The following is a 14,909-nucleotide window of genomic DNA, read 5'->3' on the forward strand; positions in this document are numbered from 1 at the left end:
AATCTTTCAAGCTAGGCTTCAGCAATATGTGAACCAAGAACTTCCAGATTTACAAGCTGGGTTAGAAAAGGCAGAGGAACAAGAGATCAAATTACTAACACTTGTTGGATTATAGAGAAAACAAAGGAATTCCTAAAAAACATTTACTTCTGCTTAATTGACTACACTAAAGCGTTTGACTATGTGGATCACAACAAACTGTGGGAAATTCTTAAAGAGACGGGAATATCAGACCACCTTGCCTGTCTCCTGAGAAAGCTGTATGTAGGTCAAGAAGCAATAGTTAGAACTGGACATGGAACAATGTACTGGTTCAAAATTGAGAAAGGAGTATATCAAGGCTGTATATTGTCACCCTGCTTAGTTAACTTATATTCAGAGTACGTCATGTGAAATGCCAGCTGGATCACAGGCTGAAATCAAGACTGCCAGGAGAATATCAGTAACCTCAGATATGCAGATGATACCACTCAAATGGCAGAAAGCAAAGAGGAACTAAAAAGCCTCTTGATGAAGGTCAAAGAGGAGAGTGAAAAAGCTGGCTTGAAACTCAACATTCAAAAAACTAAGATCATGGCATCTGGTCCCATCACTTCATGGCAAATAGATGAGGAAAAAGTGGAAGCAGTGATAGATTTATTTTCTTGGGCTCCAGAATCACTGTGGATGTTGACTGCAGCCATGAAATTAAAAGACACTTGTTCCTTGAAAGGAAGGCTATGACCAACCTAGACAGCATATAAAAAGCAGAGACATCACTTAGCCAACAAAGGTCTGTACAGTCAAAGCTCTGGTTTTTCCAGTAGTCATGTAAGGATGTGAGAGTTAGACCATAAAGCTGGGCCCCCTCAAAATTGATCGTTTTGAATTATGGTGCTGGAGAAGACTCTTGAGAGTCCCTTGGACTGTAAGGAGATCAAACCAGTCAATCCTAAAGGAGAGCAATACTGAATATTCAATGGAGGGACTGATGCTGAAGCTCCAATCTTTGGCCACCTGATGCTGAGAGTTGACTCATTGAAAAAGACCCTGATGCAGAGAAAGATTGAGGGCAGGAGAAGGGGATGACAGAGGATGAGATGTTTAGATGGCATCATTGACTCAATGGACATGAGTTTGAGCAAGCTCCAGAAGATGGTGAAGGACAGGGAATCCTAGTGTGCTGCAGTCCATGGGGTTTCAGAGAGTCAGACACAACTTAGCAACTCAACAACAACAAGTCATTTCATCAGTACCTTCTAACCTGATACTCCAGAGAATTTTTATGGATAGAAGCCTTCTTGTACCTCTGGCTTACTGGAAGCCTCTGACCACTGCCATCCACTAGAAATACAATGTGAGCCACATATGTAATATAAAGTATTTTGAATAGCCACATTACAAGAAGTTTTTTAAAAGGTAAAACACATTGCTGTTTTAGTATGTGTGTGTGTGTTCTTAATTTATTTACAGGCATTTTTCCCCCATGTGCTGTGTTTTAAAGGTCTATCCATTGGGCTGGGCCGACATTTAATGCATTGTTTCTAGCTGCTGACTGCGTGGCAGTCTGGGTCCGCCTCTCCCCTGGTAGAACGATGGACTCCCGGGACGCTGCTCTTCCCAGCCCTGCACGCAATCTCACACGGAGCCCCTCCTCCAGTGTAAGGATGTGAGGAGGTGTATGAGCTCTGAACATAGTATTGCTGGCTCGTAGGGTACATATTATTTACTTGTTTAAAAAAAAAAGATATCTTTATCTTATTGATGGATATACTTTAATTTTGTTCAGTGAAAATAGAGCATTGTAATTGTTTGTTGAGTCAGATCCTTTTGACTGGTATGTGTGTGTGTGAGCCGCTCAATCATGTCCCACTCTCTGCGACCCCATGGACTATAGCCCGCCAGGCCTCTCTGTCCACAGAAATCTCCAGGCAGGCATACTGGAATGGGTTGCCGTTTTCTACTCCAAATTATGGTTTTTTTTTTCCCTAAGTTGTCGCTAACCAATTCAGTTCTTGTAAATTTGTTTTTCAAACAGACCCAATGGCCATGAAAAGAGGTCAACTTTCTCAGGGTGACCAGTTAGAATTTAGGCTAAGTGCAAGTAGCCTTTATTTGCAATAAGAAAGTTAAAAATTCTTGCTTTGTCAGAGTAGAATATATTTTTAAAAAATGAGTCAATCATCAAAGCAGCAAGTGGAAGAAAAATATTATTACCCTTAAGGAAAAAAACCCATGGAAAATTTACGCTGCAAATGTACTCTTGCTTTCAAAAGTAATTAATACTCTTTGTTTCTCCAAAGAGAACTAAACAAAACCAAACAAAAATACAATGTGTTCTTTTACTCAGCTTCTTTCTGTTCCTGGCTTCAAGGTTTGGTACTTTCCACTATAATATTTTCTTAAGGGAGGAGTAGATGCTCTTAGTTCATTCATCAGAGCGCATCTGTGACCCGGAAAGACACACACAGTTTGTTTCTACAAGGAAGGAAGCACAGCAGCTGTTTAGGGTGAAGTTCTCCACATAGTCATCCTCTTGTCCCTGCTGATCTCTGCCTATTTGCCTGCAACAAGGAAAACTTTGACACAGCATCCAATTCATTTGCTTCCAAAGAATGTTCCTCTGTACCCACTTCTGAGATCTAAGGATCACTTGTGTGTGATGAGCAGAGTCTTCTCTCCAGAGACCCAAAGGGTATAGTAATTTATTTCAGAGAGGAAGTAACGGGACGGAGTTGAGGAGGAAGATACTTATTAGAGCATACGAGGATTCAAGAACAGATAGACCGTCCTTTACAAGCGGACACTAAACTACCAGTAGATCTAGAAAGAAGGAAATGGAGCTAACCCAGAACAGAAACTGTATGAACCAGAATTTTCACAAGTGAGCGGCTTAGATTTTGAGACTAGGGAAAAGAAACCTATTTCTGTAGCATAATAAATTTGGACTCCTTCCCAGACACCCTGCAAGCGAGAAACCTCTAATGCTTTGGGAGCATTTTTCTAGTAAGAAGATAATTTTAGCATATTGTCTGGGATTTGAGACCTGGTGGGTTAACCAGTACATTTGTGGGTGAATAAAAGCTAGCAAACTAATTCTACATTCTTTTTGAATGTCAGTGTAAAGTAGGACTCAACTCAGGAGGCTGGCAGCTTAGTGGTACAGACCACACCCTCACGTTCCCTCCCTCCCTTTCTTTCGTCCTCCTTTCTCTCTGTCTTCTGCTTTTCTATAGTTCTCATTCGTATAATTGTTATCTCAGCAGCCTCTGGGGTTTCAGAAGATGAAGCCCTGTTGCTCTGTTGTGTCCAACTTTTTTCGACCCTGTGGCTGTAGCCTGCCAGGCTCCTCTGTCTGTGGGGCTTCCCGGGCAAGAATACTGGAGAGGCTTGCCATTTCTTTCTCCAAGGGATCTGTCCAACCCAGGGATCAATCCTGTGTCTCCTGCATTGCAGGCAGATTCTTTACCCACTGAGTCATCAGGAAAGTCCTTCAGAGGATAAGATATGGAAAAGGGAGCCACTCCCCGCTACATCCACTTACCTTCAGAAAACTTACGTCGCACACCTACTGTGTGTATGACATGTTTGCCGTACACTGGTTGATTAAAAAAAAAAAAAAAAGAGGAGCACGCTTGATCTTGACTTTAAGGAACTTTGATCCGGTTAATTTGTGATAAACAGCATCTCTAGACACTTTTTCTAAACTCTTTACTACTGAGGACCCACAACTTAAATACCAAACAGTTCCACACCCTAATCTCTAAAGAAGTCCTTCTAAACTGTGAGCACTAATTTATTGTTTGAGGTTTCTGAGAATAATTTTTCTGTTTGCTTGTCCTTTCCTGGAGTTTTGGCCCAAATATCTAATATTGTCTTATGCTACATTCTATTTTGAGAAGAGTTAAAAAAAAAAAAAAAAAAAAACGACACTCTGTACACGTGCATCTCTGGCAGATGGGATCCACAAATACCCCTGCCTCTTTTCTGCCAGTAGCCTCAGCATCTCTGAGAAACTTGGGGCTCTGTGTACCACGCTTTCATTGTTGGAAAAGAAAAACCAAGCTGTTGCACAGGTGTGCATCAGCTAATTGGTTTTGTCATTTTGTTTTTCCCTGGAGAATCTTTGCTTTTCTCTCCTGACCTAGAATTGAAAGAAGTAGGGGAGGAGGATGGTACAAGTGAGAGAATCAAAAGCCTTGAATCAGATGGATGGCTGAATGTTGCTTGTGGTTGGTTGAATCCTGATAGACACTTGTTTTGAGGTTTGTGATAAATTAGACCCAACATAGAGTCTGCATTTGGTATTTTTACAAGAGTTGGCGATGCGGTTAAGATGCTTGCTTGCACTGGTGGTGGTGAAGATGAATGAATGATAACCAGTGAAGTTATATTCCAGCAGTACACGGTTTTGGGAAATGTTGAAGAAGTTGGGACTCAGGAGCCTGGGTTTCTGAACTCAACTTTATAATTTATATGCCTGTAAGTTTGGTATTGAATATGGAGTTGCAAAGCTAATCCTTGGTACTAATTTCTTTCCTAGGTACCAGGTCTGGAATTCACTTTCCTGCCATTAGATGGATGAATTAGGATCAACTTCAGCTGTTAGTAATGTAAAACTCTAGAATATCAGTGGCTTATTTACAATAGAAATGTACTTCCCTTTCACTTAGAAGCCTGGTAGTAGCAGTTCACTGATGCAGTGGCTGTGTTCCCAAGTTCCTTGGCCTTCCCATTCCAGCATCCCTAGGGTAACCAGTGTACTGATGGTCCAAGAAGGCTTGTCTGTTCCAGACAGCAAGAAAAAATGTGCCTGCAAGCCATTTTATGAAGAAGGTTCTTAAAAGCTGCTATACAGTCCTTGGACTTACCTCCCAATATTAGAATGTAACCTGCATAGCCATACCTAGCTATGCTTGGGAGGCTGGGAAATGTATTCTGGATGGCCAAGTGTCCAATAAGAGGGAAAACACTCAGAAGTGATGAACAGTTTGCAGTGTCTGCTACCTTATTTGGGAGACCCAGACACCAGGCTTCTCATGGACAAAAGGAAGATACAGAAGAGTTTGCCCACTTTATTATTTTTAAAAGTTTACACGTGATTACCTATTGTATACTGTGATTATAATTTATAATTTATATTATAATTTATAACAAGATTAGAAAATAAAACCACCTGTATGCAATGTGAAGCCATATCATTTACTGCTTTTCTTCTTCCAGTGCTGTTTACCATATGCTCAGTTCCTCTTAGATTTGATGTTTAAGGAAAAGTTTCCTTTTTGGTAAACTTCTTCTATTAGATAACTAAAACTTTGTAAATTTTAGGGGCAAGAAATTAAATTTCTTCTCAACTTCATGGCTCTTATTTTCTCATGTTATTTTACTGTTTCAAATATATCTTTTATATCAAACTCTCTTTTAACTTAGATGGAGAACAAATACCTCAGAGGAGTAATAAAAGAACAGCTTTTACCCTGATCCTTTATGATGTGTTAATCTCCGAAAAACTTTTCCCTCTTAACTCCCCCACCCAATCCATAGCCTAAAAATCCTGTTTTACATTTTACATCAAATATTAAAACTTGTCCACTAACCACTCAGGCATACTGAACAAATTACTTCAGTTATGCTGATTTTTTTTAAGGACACAACCTTTAAAAATACACATAGCAAATAGAATGGTTCGCAAACAAAAAAATGCACTGAGATTTCTCCACTGTCAATGACAACCAGTTTCTCCGCCTCTGCTAAAATCTGTTTTTTCACCTGTAAAATAGGAATAGTGTGTCTCCTGTCTCCTTCTCAGATTGTGTGGGATCAAATGAGATCGGATTAGTTACAGGACTTTGAAAATTCTGTAGGGTTCTAGAGTGCTTGCTTTTGTTTTTATATCAGAAATAAAATATACACATTTTAATCTATGGGAGTATAGTTCTGTGTGCTTCCACACATAGATTTTGATTTTAGAAAAGATGGCATCCACTTCAGCGTGCTTTACCAAAAAAAAAAAATTAATTGAGGCTGTGCTGGGTCGCGTCACTGCTGCACGCAGGCTTTGTCTAGTTGTGGTGAGCAGGGCCTGCTCTCAATTTGCAGCGGGGTGACGTCTCATCGCAGCGGCTTCTGTTGCAGAGCTCAGGCTCTTGGGTGCACGGGCTTCAGTAGTTGTGGAACAAGGGCTCAGGTGCTCCATGGCTTGTGGGATCTTCCCAGACCAGATATCAAACCCATGGACCCTGTACTGGCAGGGAGAGTCTTTTTTAATTAATTGATGGATTTTAACTGGAAGCTAGTTACTACTCTGGTGGTGGCTTTTGCCATGCATTGACCCGAATCAGCCACGGGTGTACATGGGTCCCCGATCCCGAGCCCATCCCATCACTCTGGCTTGTCCCAGGGCGCCAGCTTTGAGTGCCCTGTTTCATGCCCCGAACTTGGACTGGTCATCTGTCTCACACATGGTCATATAAATGTTTCAGTGCCATTCTCTCAGATCATCCCACCCTCGCCTTCTCCCACAGAGACCAAAAGTCTCTTCTTTACATCTGTGTCTCTTTTGCTGGCAGGCAGATTCTTAACCACTGACCACCAGGGAAGTCCTCAGTTTGCCTTTTAATCTGCTGGCAAAAGACCAGATGATAGTTTGTTGTCCAATATAGTTTGTTATCAGTTTCGTAGCTTCTCCCTAATCATCTTTTGTCCTAATACTTAATGTAGATGAGGAGTCAAGTCCTTGCATGCCACCATTTAGAGTAACAGTGACCTTGAAGTTGGTCTTGGCAGCCTCCGGAATAGCTTCCACCTTGTCATCAGTGCTCTTGTCATCAGCCTAAAAAGGACCACAGCTCTAAGGAAAGAATGTATTGAAGACCCTGCCAGAACAGTGGAGGGCTAGAAAATGGGCTTTATTTAACACACTTTCAGACCTGTCTGCCTTGAAAGAGCATGGTGCTGGTAGGCATTGCGTCTGACTGACTGAATGGAAGCCAAACAGAGATTGCTGCCCGAGGTAGATGTTTGTCTTCTCCTCTCCAGCTGCTCACTGTGAAATAATAATCAAATGAGGAAGGTATGTGGTTGGATTGACTGCTGGCATGGCAGCTGGACACGTTCTCTGAATATTGTTGCTTAATCATTTGATCATAGATATCCCTGTTACACTGTATTCAGGGACTAAATGCCCAAACTTGAAAGCAAAGAATATTAGGGCTGACTTGTTGATCAGCCTGCCAAACCTGAATAATCCCACCTGCTATTGAGCAGGAGGCACTGCTGCCCTTCAGCGTACAAGTGGTCAGACAGCTGGAGGGAAAAGTAATAAACCTGCCTAGCAATTTTCTGTATGCTGCAACCTTTACTTTTAAAATCACCCAACAAGTTGCTGGTTCAAGAGCATGCCCACCTGTATACATTCTTCATTTTGTGTTGTGATTAAACTTTTGAATTTTGGAGATTGCGTTGGTTTCATCACAGGTGTTTCCCAGTGCTTCTTAGAAAAACAAAATTGAGCTTATCACAATGGTCTGTAGCTTTCTTAAAATATAACTCCACATTCAAGTTTTAATGTTTTATTTTTAATTTTTTGGAGAGGGCTGGGGCGTTTAAGCCTGTGGCTTCTCAGTAGTTATTGTAAATCATGCTACTTTGTGCACACTGTAAGAGGAAGTACTGTTCTTAGGTTATATTTCATATCTTAAAATTTTAATATCCCTTTTTATAATTTGTAAGAAAATGCACATTTTATTGTGTAAGTGTGTTGAATGAGATCTTATGATATAGTAAATATTCTGTAGCCAGGTCATATTATTAACTTCAATCATATGAATTGTATAGGTGTGAATGGATGAATTCATATTTACAAATACCAATTTTCCCTCTGGATAATTTTTAGTGGTTTACATCTCATGCCCTTTAGTCTTTAAATTTGTGTTTGCAGAGTCCCCTTGACTCTTTTGATTTTGGTTAACAGTCAGTGAACAGGGAGGCATAATTTCCCTTTTATTTTCCACCATCATCAGATCAGTTCCTTTTGCATACTTTCTTGAGGACCTGAGGCAGGGCAGTCTCTAAAGAAGGGTGCCTGAAATAATACGTGGACTTCATAAGCTATTTTGTTCTCATTTCATCTCTACTTCTTTAATGGCCTAGCTGCATGACATAAAGCAGCCACATGCTGTTTAAAGAGATGCCACAAACTCAAACCAGCATGTCCTCATGTGATGCTTTGTTTCTGAATGGACATGTGAGTGGCCAACGTCCTCATCTGCTTTTCCTGATCTAAATAAAAACTACCTTTTTAGTAAAAAAACACAACTTGGTGGATGCAGACTCTTGGGAATCTTAGTTTTTCAGGGAAATGCACTGTGGTTGATGCCATTTCGAAATGTGTTTTTTCCAGAGTCTTCTCCCCCAAAGCCACATCTGAGTGAAGTAAGTAATAGCGACCAGCGACCGAGATTTCCTGAGTGGTTATTGCGTGCCTGGCTTTGTGCTGAGCGCTGTGTTCCGCATCAGCTGCATGCGCAGAAGCTGTCATCAGTTCTGTCATAGTAAGCAGACAAGCCATTAGAAATTAAGCCATTTGTCTGAGCTGACACGGCTAGCCAGTGTTGGAGCTGAGATTCAAGGCTATTGACTGACTCTAGAGCTCTTGTCTGTAATAGTAATATAGCCTTGAAACAAATTTAGTTGAGTAAGCCTAGCAAAGACTTATGTCCCTAGTGAGTTTAAATTAAATATTGTGTTGACCTTATGCCAAAATACTTGATAAAAATACACAAAGTATGTAGTATTACAAGGCCCAAATTTAAGAACCATTTAAATTGTGAGTTCTTGAAACATTTACCCAAGAATCTTTAACAGGAAAATCCTCAGTTACAAAGAACTCCCTATTTCAAAAACATTAAAAATCTTAACTTTTTTAAAAGAAAATATAGGAGAAAGTTAGAAAATCAACACTCTCAAAACTGTTAGTTTTATTAGAGCTGTCAGAAGACTGCAGCCACGGGAAAGCTCAATGGAGTAAAATGCGTAATTTTTCTGAGGCTGTGATAGACACGTCAGAGTCCTAGATGGGCCCTGCAAATAAATATAATAAAGAGCAGAGGCACTTAAACTATTTGGGGCAAGCTTTCCTCCCCTCTGTCCAGCAGGCCAGCAGATCAGAATTCTGAGAATTCACGGGTTTGGGGCATTTGGGGCTCATCCCCTTGTCTCCATAGTCATCATTTTTGCCAGTTCCTTTGATTTAGGACAGTTTCACACCACATTCTAAGCAGCCTCTGGGTGCTGCCTGGAACCCTCAGCAAACCTATAATAAATGATCCTGACCTGGAGTCCTGGCTCTGTGCTCTTGTCGCCAGATGTCAGTGATGAAGCTGTAGGGGATGAAGGGCCTTCTTGCTGTTTCCTGACAACAAATTTCTAGGTCCAGAGAAAATAAAGGAGCTAAGTAGTGAGTTAGAGAAGGAGAGAGAGAGAGAGGCAATGGAAGCAGACCACCGGTGAGCAGAGAAACGGTTTTAACGCTAAATTTACATACAGCAGTTTGGACCTAGACGCCTGGCTCCTTTGGGAATAACATTGCTCAGAAAGAGTAGCCAGCAGCAGCTGCAGCTGAGACTTCGGAAGAGAGAGTTTTTCTTCTCCAAGAATGGGAGCATTGTGCAGATTCCTCCTCTGATTTTGAAAACACAGACCACAAAGAACTTCACAAGTTTTCCTTTGCATAGAGGTTGAATTCTTAGCTCTTACGGAGTTAAGTCATATCCTGGACCACTCATCTCACTCACGTGACCTTCTGTTGTAATGACATGACAGCCTCTTTCCTCCATGGGGACTTTCCACTTGAGGTTCCCTCTTCCAAGAATGCTGTTTCCTAGTCTCTTCCCAAGGCCAGCCCCTTCTGTTTGGGGGTGACATTGTTCTTTCTTCAGACTATCCTACCAAACAGCCCATCACCAGACACAACTGACCCCATTATCCCTAAGTTGCCTCTTTTATTCATTGCCGTATTCTCAGCTTCTAGAATAGTGCTTGGTATGTAGTAGAATCCCTCTGTGCAAGAGAATGCGTGAATAAGTGGGTGAATGAATGAATGAAGTATAATTCACATTTTCTGTTTTCTGAAGCCAACGGTCAGATGGGATTTGGTAGATAAGAATGACTACCTTTTGTTTTCCCAGACCAGTTGTTCTTAAAAAGTCTGGTTCCCAAAGCCAACAGCGTGAAATCGGTAGCACCTGGGAACTATTGGAGATGCAGATTCCCAGGCCCCACCTCAGAGCGACTGAGTCCGGAAGCTTGGGGTGGGGGTGGAGGGTGGGAGGATGGCACCCAGCGATCTGTGTTCTAGCAGGTTCTCCAGGTGACTGATGCTTGAGAACCCGGGTCTCGGATGCAGGGTCTGGCTAGGTCTATCTGATGACCTCTGTGCCCCCAGCCCTGGAACAATGCCTGGCGCAGAGTAAGCAGGAAATGTTTGTGGAAGGAGTTCATCTGTCTCCTCTTTGTTCACAAGGTCCTCACCCCCTGCCTCACACACGGAGGCGCTGGGCACACAGCAGCTGTCGAGGAAGGGGGTGAGGGCCGTTCAGAGGACCAGAGGGAGGCTTTTGTGCTCTGCGCTGCAGACGTTACCAAATTTAGAATCCCAGCTCACCCACGCCTCCTTCCTGTGGCCTCCAGAGCAGAAAGGGAAATTTCCAGCTGCTGCTAGATGCTCATTTGTTTCCATTTGACCCTTAGGTTCCTGCTAGTGAGCCCAAGGGAGAGGGTGAGGAGAGGCTGCCTTGCCTCACTCACAGACCCAACTGCGGAGGAGAGCCCAGTCGCAGGGGTGGAGCCAGCCCAGCGCACTGGCGCCCAAAGGCGGCTGGAGGGGCGGCTCCTTGCTGCTCACAGACAGGCCCCTTGTTCCCATGCCAAGTATGGCTCTTGGCCCAAGAGATTCCCAGCACAGGAGGGACTTTCTTGGGGCTCTCAGCCTTGCTATTTTTACACTCAGACTTGCAGGCCCTGCTTCTGGGACAGAACTGCACACAACGAAGTGGGCCACTTGGCAAGGATGCCTGTACCTTTCCACTCCTCCTACTGAACCTCTTCTCCTTGAAGGCACCTTCAGTAAGAATCAGGGATGCGGTGATGACAGGACAGAAGACCGAAAAGCTTCTTAGGTGTGAGATCCTGTAGGGAAGGGCGGAGGGGGGAACAAGTGGGACCTCAGCCTCCGCTGTGTGTCTGGGGGTGGGATTTGAAGCTCAGGCCTCTAACGGGAGAGGCTGCAGATCCACAGCCAGCCTCAGTTTACTGGATGCAGATTCAGTGAGGGAGGTGAAGGAGGGAGGCCCCTACGCAGAGCCTACAGTGGAAGTGTCCTGGCACTGATGCACCCAGGCTCCAGGCTGGACCTTGGTGTGGTCAGTTACCAGCTCTGTAACCCTGGTCAGGTCAGCAGGCCTCAGACTCGAAGCCATTGTGTTCTTTCTTTTGTCCCCATCCCCATATACTCACGTTCTAAATTCCCCCAAGCTGACTATAACTGATCTTACTCGGGTCTCTGAAAAAACAGCATCCATTTCTACATTGGGACCCACTTTACCCCCTTGGGTTGAAACCTACTGCTGTCCTCTCTGGCCTTAGATACGGGGTAACAGCAGTGCACCCTTCATAAGGCCGCAGTGGACACCCCATGAGTCCCCACAGTAAAGGAGCTGGGCGGGTCAGCCCCCAGTCTGTGCCAGCGCGCCTGTGACTTCCTGCTCCTGTCAGCGCTGCTGTCATTACCAGCCCCTGAGAACCTCGTGGCAGCATTAAGAGAGCTTGGCTTTGAACCGCAAAGCCTGACTTCCTATCTTGGCTGCACTGTCCTTGCCTTCTGGCGGGTTGATGTGAGCATTAACTGACCCCTGTTTTTTCAAGGAAAATCATACATACAAGACCATTATTTAAAACAGGTAAAAATGGTGCTGCTGTGGTCAAAAGGGGCTTCCCAGGTGGCACTCGTGGTAAAGAACCTGCCTGCCGATGCAGGGGACGTAAGAGACGCAGGTTCAGTCCTTGGGTCGGGAAGATCCCCTGGAGAAGGGAATGGCAACCCACTCCAGTACTCTTGCCTGGAGAATCCCATGGACAGAGGAGCCTGGTGGGCTACAGTCTGTGGACTCACAGAGTCAGACAGGACTGAAACGACTTAGTGTGCACGGTCAGAAGACTCTGGACAGGCCTGGAGTTCCACCTGCCAGCAACCCTGTCCTTCCTCCTAATCTAATAACATTCGGAAACCCCTGACCTATTGAATAAGGTCCAGGGTACTTATTTAAATGTGCATATAGTTCTGTATCGGAGAACTCAGCAAATCGGGGCTTTGAAGATTAAACAAAATGAAGGGTAGCGGCACTGACGTGCCCCAGAAGGCACGTTTCTTACGATTCCTTTGGAACCTATCAATGAAAAAAGAAACACAATCTCAACTCCAGACCAAAACTCTTCCCACTTTATCACATCTTATTTCTTTTTGTCCACAAGAACATTCACATACACCATCAAAGGAAGTAGACGTTGCTCTTAATGAGAAGCTCATTTTCCAGAGTATTCTGTGAAGTTGCTCAGTTTTATGAGATTGCACAGAACTAATTTCTTCAGGATTCCTCTCTTGCCAAGTGCCAAGTTCAATTCCCATCATTTGGGACTTCATTCATTTATTTCTCCCTCCTCCTCTCTTCATTCTTCTTTCCTATCTTCCTTTCTTCTGTCTGTCCATCTGTCTATCCATCCATCTGCCATCTCTCCACCATTCATCCGGCTCGTTGTTATTGAACACCTGCTATGCTAGGTGTTGGGAATAGGATGGTGAACATGACAGGGATGCTGTCTGCCTGCCCTCATGGGACTTACATTCCTTACAAACAGTATAGAGTGATGTGGAAGGGATTCTCTAAATGGTTCTGAGCTGCTAATTGCTAATTGTATTGTAAACGTTCCCACCTCACTTCCTCCACCATCATCTCATCATCAATTTTTAGCAATGAAATAACTCCCTTTTAATTTTTATTCACCTGATGCAAAGAGCTGACTCATTTGAAAAGACCCTGATGCTGGGAAAGATTGAGGGCAAGAGGAGAAGGGGACGACAGAGGATGAGATGGTTGGATGGCATCAGCGACTCAATGGACCTGGGTTTGGGTGGACTCCAGGAGTTGGTGATGGACAGGGAGTCCTGGCGTGCTGTGGTTCATGGGGCCGCAAAGAGTCGGACACAACTGAGCAACTGAACTGAATTTTTATTCCAACAAAATGTCAGCAGAAACTCAGCATTTAAACCAAATATAAGTGACTGGATCTGATTGAAGACCGAACAACCCAATTCCTGCCCTGTAGCCCCAGGCCCCTTTCCATCACCTCAGACAGCCAAACTCGAAGGCTGCCAACCTTGGTCTCTCCCCCTGGTCTGACATGGTATCATGTTCTCATAGTTCATGCTGGCATGTAGCTATCCTTCGTGGATGCTAGTGTCCCAGCTCTAGAGACAACTAGGACATGTGTAAATTCAGGCCCTCGGACCTTAAAAACCACGGAAAAGCTTACTAGCATCCTCCTTTTGTTCTTTTATTAGTTTCCATCTTGAGCTTGTTGTCTGTGAGCTGCTGGAATTCGAGAAGGGGACACCCTTGGTGGGGTTTTCTCCAACTGACTCCCAAGGCCTGTGTATTTTTTCCCCATCCTAGTTGAAATACGATGAAACAACAGCAGAAACAACCCTCACACCCCCTAATAAGGAGACAAGACAGAGGAGTGTATGCACATATTTGTTTCAAGTTGTTTGTGAAAGATGTGGGTAACTTGAAATTATTTAATCACGCTTAATTTCCTGTAGGGGGAGGGGAAGTTTCCATCATAATTTGAGACAAGCGGCAGTCTTGTCTCTGACAGATTTAAATGAGAAAAGCAAATGCTGGGTTGCCAAACACCCTCATGAATGCACATCTGTGTCGTCATCTTAATCAGCTTCTTTGTCTGGCTTCTTTTTCTCATCTTGCGACGGTAGCAGTCTCAGTGACCTGATGCGGTGACATTCGCACAGGGCAAGGCCAGCCTACTTCCTTTGAGTTCGTGTACTGGCTCCAGCCTCTTACGAATGACACATCGGGAAAGGCCTCTCCTTAGAATAAAGTGATCCCCAAATGTAGAGTGCAAATTGATTATGTTTTCCTACCTATGTATATTCATCCAGCTGCTTGCAATTTCTCCATCATGCCTCTCTCTATGGATTTCTTACTGTGCTTCCTGTTCTCTCCTCTCTTCTCTAGTACTTTAGCTCATTTTATGAGAAAGCCCAAAATGAGACATTGAAAAGCAAATAATTATCCAGTAAACTAATAAAATATTGATATGGTCCTGAGATGGCAGAAATTGCCCAGTAAATGTATTTTATTTGTCCCACCCTGCCCCCACCCCACCCCGCGCACACACACACAGTGCCTAAAGAATTATTTTTTGAATTTAAAGGCCTTTGGACTTGTACATGCTTACTGGTTTGCCACATAGCTCAGTTGGTAAAGAATCCTCCTGCAATGTAGGAGACCCCAGTTTGATTCCTGGGTTGGGAAGATCCACTGGACAAGGAATAGGCTACCCACTCCAGTATTCTTGGGCTTCTCTTGTGGCTCAGCTGGTAAAGAATCCACCTGCAATGTGGGAGACCTGGGTTCAATCCCTGGGTTGGGAAGATCACCTGGAGAAGGGAAAGGCTATCCATTCCAGTATTCTGGCCTGGAGAATTCCATGGGCTGTATAGTGTTTGGGGTTGCAAAGAGTTGGACACGAATGAGCAACTTTCACCGGTTTGCCACAGTCCCCACCATTCTCTATTGTGTTCCACACTACGCTCCTTCCTGTATTTACGTTACTGGTCTGTTTTTTAGAGTTAC

The 14,909-nt window shown here is 43.7% G+C and overlaps 1 protein-coding gene across 13 annotated transcripts in view; it reads left to right on the forward strand.

Annotated features, from left to right (window-relative positions):
- APBB2 (amyloid beta precursor protein binding family B member 2) overlaps nucleotides 1–14,909 on the forward strand; it is a 405,670-nt gene that overhangs the window by 277,192 nt on the left and 113,569 nt on the right. The gene's annotated exons all lie outside the window — the stretch shown is intronic.

Source organism: Odocoileus virginianus, chromosome 21 (genome assembly GCF_023699985.2).
Source record: "Odocoileus virginianus isolate 20LAN1187 ecotype Illinois chromosome 21, Ovbor_1.2, whole genome shotgun sequence".
Lineage (NCBI taxonomy): Eukaryota > Metazoa > Chordata > Mammalia > Artiodactyla > Cervidae > Odocoileus > Odocoileus virginianus.